Here is a 7,878-nt window from a genome sequence, read left to right as displayed (position 1 = left end):
GGGCTCAATGAGGCAAACAACCGTTCACGCACACACTCATACTTATGGACAATTTGGAGCCTACCATGCATGTTTTTGGGATGTCAGAGGAAGCTCTGCAGAAAACCCGCGGGCACGAGTAGAACATGCAAGTCCACACAGGAAGGCCGAAGCCTGGCATAGAACCCTAAATCTCAGAACTGTGAGACGAACATGCTAACCTGTCATCCACCTTGCACATTGAAAGACCAATTACCACTAATTAGGTCAAGTAGCAACATAATTGAGGATAAAAAGCGCTCTCTTAGGGGCCATTTATAGTACATGGGGACACTGCGACAGCAAGACGCAACGATTGTGTTGCAGAATGGCCTCACCTTTACACGGTGATGGTGAAAACAGCAGGTGAAGACGCATACTTTTGATTCTGGCCTCCAAAGCGGAACGATTCGATTGCGGGGATTGCTCCCCAACCATATGAATAGAATGCTCTTGCTTCGTGACGTCAACACTTGCACAAGTCACTTTCGGCATGGGTTTACAAACAAGCAAATATGGTGGAACGTCGGCTTTAATTTACTGTTTTTTTCCCAATATTTTAGTAATCGAGTATTCACCTGAAAATTCCAAAGATTAATTGAGTAATTGAATAAAACATTTTTTTTTTTTTTTTAGGTAATTAGGTAAAGAGCAATTTTAAATATACATGAGAAAACAAGACATTTCACCAAATATTCAACTTTGAATTTTTAGAGAATTATGTCTTTATTTTAGATGTACATTGCTGAAAACGGCCAATAATTGCATCTCAGATGTGATTAAAAAAAAAACCAACAAATTCACTGCTTTCACTCAAAAAACTTATTCAGAAACATTCTTATTTCTTACCTAAAAATGTTATGTACGTAACGGCGTTATTTTTTCAGTAACGGGGTAATCTAACTAATTACTTTTTCCGCCGTTACAATGCCGTTACCGTTACTGACGGTCAAAAGCGGTGCGTTACTTACTCTGAATAAATTGAATAAACTACCAGCCGTGTCGAGTCGACTCTCTGCTCTGTTGATTTGTCATCCAAGACTTGGGGTGCGTTCAGGTTCGAGAATAGCGCACCAACTTCTGACTCCAAGCTGTTTGTCCCTGCTCATTCAATTAGACAATGCTTTCCAAAGTTTGGTAACGTTTCTGTGTTTGCTACACCTGATGCTAGCCTCGTTCCCATCTCCCACTGTCAGCCAGCAACAATTCTGCTTCCATCTTGAGGACAGCAGGCGCTTTGAAGGTGTCGGGAATTGTCGGGAAACGAGCCTACCTAAATGCAGCCCCTCGAGAGATGCGATGGAAGTTATTGTGATTGGCTGAGGGTTAGAGTCATGTGTCGTGGTAGGCCAATCAGAGCCGGTGATTTCACAAGCAAACGGGAACAGCGCGTGCGGCAAACACACATACGCAAAACAGATGCACAGGGTCGGGATGGCAGAGCATTCAGAAGAAAAATTGTCCTTTAAGAGGTGGAGATAAAGACACTATTTCAAGTTTGTCGAAATTAAAAGAAAGAACCTGTATGTAATGTGTAATTTATGTCCCGGGGCAAAGCTTTTGTCGACATCTGTGGTAAGCAATTCAAATCTGCTGAAGCACCTAACAAGTTAACTACCTGTCTGTTCTTCTCTATTCCACTGACTCGAATACTGATCAGAAAATTTCAAATTCTTTGACATACAACAAGTTCTTTTTAAAATAACGGAAATAGTTACTTTCCCTGGTAACTAGTTACTTTTACTATAGAGTAATTCAGTTACTAACTCAGTTACTTTTTGGAAGAAGTAGTGACTAATGTAACTAATTACTAATTGTATTATAATTACCAACACTGAAGGTGACGCGGGATTTACTCGCGTCATTTTTTTTTTAAACCGGTCCTGTTCAGCTGTTTGACACGGAGAATGGAAGTCTGAGTGTCCAGTTGATCTGAATAGTTTTATTGTTTCACAGTGGAGTATGATATGCTCCCATTGTGATCATTCAACATATCTCGTTTATCTAGACAAAGCAGCGAACAAGAAGGGGTTATGGGGGAACAGAAGAAAAGAAGGAGAGAAAGAAAGACAAACAACAAGAAATACATTGAACGCCTACATTAACTGAATATGTTGGTGTTATCGTCAGCTAAATGTATTACCGGTTGACACCATTTGGGGGGGCTGTTAACCAGGGAAAGAGGGGGGGGGGGGGGGGGGGTCTAGAAGATAAGTGATTGGGAGGGGTGGAGTTTACACAAATCAGCCCTGTGATCTAGAACCCAGTAATGTGAATCCCTTGTGAGTGTGAGCCCGCTGGCAACCCACCCTATGCCACCCCATCGCCAATCCCGGCACCGAGAACCCCCATCCGAGTGCGCCCATTCACATCCAGCCGTCCGCGAATCCCACCGAACATGTGATAGCCACGCAGACAAGCAGAGACGCCACGCGGGCGCCACCCCAGGGCCACGCCCCCCCACCACTCCCCCCAGCCGACCCATTAGGCGAGGAGGAGGGGCCAGCGCAGCCCATCCCTCCTCCTTCAGCCCAGCTAAGGGGCCATCATCACCCCCCAGGGATCCAGGGTGGTTCCCTGGGCCACCCGTGCCCCCATCAACCGGCTTTCAGGGATGGGGAGAGGGGACGCACCACCAACCCCCATGCCCGCTCTCACCCCCGCCCGCCCACCGAGCTCACGAGCCACTGCCGCAGGCCCTCAGCCGGCACGGCACATCGTAGAACACACAATGGCCCACCAAACCCAGGGCAGGGCCCCCCACCGGAGCAAGCGACACCCAGCTGACACGCAGGCATCCAGCCAGTGACCCGCGCCGGAACGAATACCCAGGCAGAGAAGAGAGGGGAAGGCGGAAGCAGGAGAACACCGAGTAGGGGCCGAGGGGTGACCCAAGATCGGAGCCCTGACCTTCCCCCAATCCTGTGGCCGGCAGCCCAGGCATAGGAGAGGCCACGCCCAGGGTCCACGCCATATAGAAAAAGTGTGGGACCCACCTACCACCCTATTACTGTGGCTGCCAGGTCCCTGACTGGCAGCCATTACCCAGCACTGTGATGAGATTGTGTGGAGAGGGTAGTACAATGTATGCATTAAAATAGGAGAGCTCAGCTTGGGCCCGCATGGAATTTTTTCCCAGCTGCCCGTCCCACTGCCCTTTGCAGGAGCTCCCCCGTGGAGTATGATGTGTGTGCTGGCCTGCCGTGAAGACGTAACCGTGATGCCCCCCCCCCCCCCCCCCCCAAACAGGTCCCATCATCCCACAACCTTGGTGTGTGTGATGCATGAATGAATGAATGAGTATGTAGGTGCTAGGTTGAGAGGTATTTACAGTGCAAAGTGAGGAGAGCGAGAATTAAGAGGCAGGCTCCCGTAGGCGTGGCCCCGTAGGCGGGGCCCCGTCCACCAGAGCCACCGGCCGCATGGCAGGGGAAGCGCCAGGGCCCCGATCAACCCCCGCCCCAGACAAACCCCAGCCCCCTCGCATCCCTTTACTCGCGTCATTGCTTTCATGCATGTAGAGATATCCTGGAAATGATGCGGGTTGGACACGTTCACAGGCTTGTCCCGTGTTACCCACTGGCACTCTCTGTGTGGGGAGGGCTGCTGGCGCGATTTCATAACCCGGACATTACATCATTTTTGGTCGGCATCGGCTGTCACAATGTTGGTCAAATCGTGTTTTTTTACAGAGCTGTTTGTGGGAGCGTTCCGGATGTCGTAGCCAATTGCAGCCAATTCATGCTCATCAAGACTGTAAGCCCAGGCGAGCCAAGAGGAGGGTGCCGAGATACTATCTTGCTGGGTGCCATTCGACACCTCTTCGGTTTAATTTAGCTATTTCCAGCTTGCTATGTTGATAATTGTGATGTTTGTTTACCGCTTTTCGTCTTACTGGGAAGAAAGAGGAAGTGACGATCAGCCCACCATGATATTTACGTCATCAGCCATTGTGCTGTGACCTGGGAATTTAACGCTTGCGTTCACGTAAGCCTTGTTCTGGGAGGCTTATATTAAGACCCGACCCATGAAATGTTGGCGTAATCTCCATGTCAGTCGACCCAGGAAAGTGTGTTCACACACAAGGGCTGTCCGTTTAAATCCCTGGATTTCCACAGTGTTTCGGCATGTGTGAAAGGGACCTATGATACCTGCTGTGTTGGAGCACATTAGGCACCAGTGCTACTTGGTCTTTTATCCATCAACAACTACCGAGCTAAAGTTGACAGTTAGTTTTATTATGTTTTTCTTTTACACCCTCATCATTCTACAGCGGTGTGTTTTTACAGATTAAATAAAGCCTGTATGAAAGACACGTTACCCACGCATCGACAGTAGTCAAAGAAGCCTCTTCTAAACAGGACCCAGAAGTGCAGACATATCTTTGGACCACAAGTTATTTAAAATGAGTTTGCATAAGTGCCTCTGGCACAGGCAGCTTGCACGTCTGGAAAGGCAACGTCAATGCTGAAAGGTACTGTATATCCAGAAGAACATACAGTGTGGCAAATAAGTATTTAGTCAACCACTAATTGTGCAAGTTCTCCCACTTGAAAATATTAGAGAGGCCTGTAATTGTCAACATGGGTAAACCTCAACCATGAGAGATAAATGTGGAAAAAAAACAAAAAACATTAAATCACATTGTTTGATTTTTTAAGGATTTATTTGCAAATCATGGTGGAAAATAAATATTTGGTCAATACCAAAAGTATTAATACCAAAAATACCATCTCAATACTTTGTTATGTACCCTTTGTTGGCAATAACGGAGGCCAAACGTTTTCTGTAACTCTTCACAAGCTTTTCACACACTTGCTGTTATTTTGGCCCATTCCTCCATGCAGATCTCCTCTAGAGCAGTGATGTTTTGGGGCTGTTGTTGGCCAACACGGACTTTCAACTCCCTCCACAGATTTTCTATGAGGTTGAGATCTGGAGACTGGCTCGGCCAATCCAGGACCTTGAAATTTTTCTTACGAAGCCACTCCTTTGGTGCCCTGGCTGTGTGTTTGGGATCATTGTCATGCTGAAAGACCCAGCCACGTCTCATCTTAAATGCCCTTGCTGATGGAAGGAGATTTTCACTCAAAATCATTCGATACATGGCCCCATTCATTCTTTCCTTTACACAGATCAGTCGTCCTGGTCCCTTTGCAGAACAACAGCCCCAAAGCATGATGTTTCCATCCCCATGCTTCACAGTGGGTATGGTGTTCTTCGGATGCAATTCAGTATTCTTTCTCCTCCAGACACGAAAACCTGTATTTCTACCAAAAAGTTCTATTTTGGTTTCGTCTGACCATAACACATTCTCCCAGTCCTCTTCTTGATCATCCAAATGCTCTCTAGCGAACCGCAGAGGGGCCTGGACGTGTACTGGCTTCAGTAGGGGGACACGTCTGGCAGTGCAGGATTTGTGTCCCTGGCGGCGCATTGTGTTACTGATAGTAGCCTTTGTTACTGTGGTCCCAGCTCTCTAGGTCATTCACTAGGCCCCCCGTGTGGTTTTTGGATTTTTGCTCACCGTTCTTGTTATCATTTTGACGCCACAGGGTGAGATCTTGCATGGAGCCCCAGATCGAGGGAGATTATCAGTGGTCTTGTAGTTCTTCCATTTTCTAATAAATGCTCCCATGGTTGATTTCTTCACACCAAGCGTTTTACCTATTGCAGATTCAGTCTTCCCAGCCTGGTGCAGGTCTACAATTTTGTCTCTGGTATCCTTCAACAGCTCTTTGGTCTTGGCCATCGTGGAGTTTGGAGTGTGACTGACTGAGAGTGTGGACAGGTGTCTTTTAAACCGATAATGAGTTCAAACAGGTGCCATTAATACAGGTAACGAGTGGAGCCTCGTTAGAGGAAGTTAGACCTCTTTGACAGCAAGAAATTGCTTGTTTGTAGGTGACCAAATATTTATTTTCCACTCTAATTTGGAAATAAATTCTTTAGAAATCAAACAATGTTATTTTCTGTTTTTTTTCCACATTCTGTCTCTCATGGTTGAGGTTTACCCATGTTGACAATTACAGGCCTCTCTAATCCAGAGGTTGCGCTAGACTTTTTCGTTGTCTGTCATTTTGACTGACAGTGTCATAAAAATCCGGTCATAATCTATTTTTACCCGTCACTTACATTTTTTAAAATGATAATAATGACATATTCAATAGTATTTAGTTTTCATTCATTTTTAATTAATATTCTGTCCGAACAAGCTTAACAAGAGGCAAACAGACAGCGGAGTGCACCAATCAGCGACGGGCAGACGTGCCGTTAGCAAAGCGACGAGGGCAGGACGAGGGACTTACGCGCGGAAGTAAACATACGAGGAGAACGGAGTTTATTCAACATGGCTAGCGCGAGACAGACTGTTGTCAATGTCTCGTGTCGATGTGTTTTAGCTCATTTAAAACTGAATTTACCGCGGATTGGAACATATTCTCGGCTCTCCCGCCATCAGTGTTGTTGTAGAGACGACTTTCGGCGCGCAAGAGTGACGTTGCTCGTGAAGAACACGTCACGCAAATAAACAAATCTGATTTGTCGATTGATTTTGTACCTACTCGAGAGGCCGTGTGACTGTGTCCCAGACTTTGCTCTCAGTGTTTGAAAAATACAGGGAGAACAGTCTGCCCGTGCCAGGCAAACACTCAGTTGCATTGACATTTTTCCGAGTAAGGCCAACGACGTCATGCATCAAGAGAGACAATAGCTAATTAATATGCTCACTCGCCACCCTGTGGTCTGTGGTGTGAATTGCAACCTGTCAAAATGACGGATGGACTTCAGTTTTTTCCGTCACCGTTTTAAAAAACCGGTCAACGACGGAAAATATTTGGTTAACGCGAGCCCTGCTCTAATCTTTTCAAGTAGGAGAACTTGCACAATTAGTGGTTGACTAAATACTTATTTGCCCCACTGTATACTACAATCTGGATGTCATCTCTTTCATAAAACACTTTGCATTTTTTCAACACAATCATGCCAGACAACACACAGCAATAATTACAACATCCCTGCTGTGTAAGAAAAGGTATTTGGGTATTGAAATGGCTAGCATGCAGCCCAAAGCTTTCACCTACAGAGAACAATTTCCGCATCATGAAGACGAAGGTGTGAAAAAGGCCCAGTTGAACAGTTAGATGCCAGTATCAGACAAGAATGGGACAGCATTCCTAATTTTAAACTTGAGAAACTTTTGTCCTAAGCCCCCAGTCTTTTAGCCCAACTAGGACTAAACATGCACCCCCTCAAAACAAACAAAAAAAATCGATGAAACTTCAAAACAACATCGTTAAACTACTGTATTCAACCACCAATTTATGGACACTCTGGATTTCGGATTAAGCGCTAACGGCTTTATAGGCCTACATCCACTCTGTGGCATTCCAATGCGAGACTTTCAATCTGCCACTGCAGCCTAGTTTGTTGTATAATTATGGTGTAAATATTAATATAGGCAATTATAATCACTTAACCTCTGGAACTGCAAATCTTCTATCGTACAAACATGCCAGTCTGTTCATTTACATACACAAGATGTAATCAGCAGTCCAACGGGGAAGAAAAACATAAATCATCGCCATGGCTGCTGCTTCCATGGGTTGAGTATTAGAAACTGTGTCCCACATAATGCATTCGCATCAAGAATGCAGGCCCTAGCCAGAAGCAACAGAAAATAACTTTGTCACGTAAATACAGCCACTAAATACTGCAAAATAGATCCCAACATTCTCTCCTGTACACACACAGACCCGCGCACACGTACACACGCTTTCAGTCAATTGAAAGCATGAAGGCTTTAGCCATTCTGACACCCAGGGGAACTTGTGTCCTTTGTCAAAGCAACTGGTTGTGCCA

The sequence above is a fragment of the Corythoichthys intestinalis genome, chromosome 2 (assembly GCF_030265065.1).
Source record: "Corythoichthys intestinalis isolate RoL2023-P3 chromosome 2, ASM3026506v1, whole genome shotgun sequence".
NCBI lineage: Eukaryota > Metazoa > Chordata > Actinopteri > Syngnathiformes > Syngnathidae > Corythoichthys > Corythoichthys intestinalis.
This window is presented reverse-complemented; position numbering follows the sequence as displayed.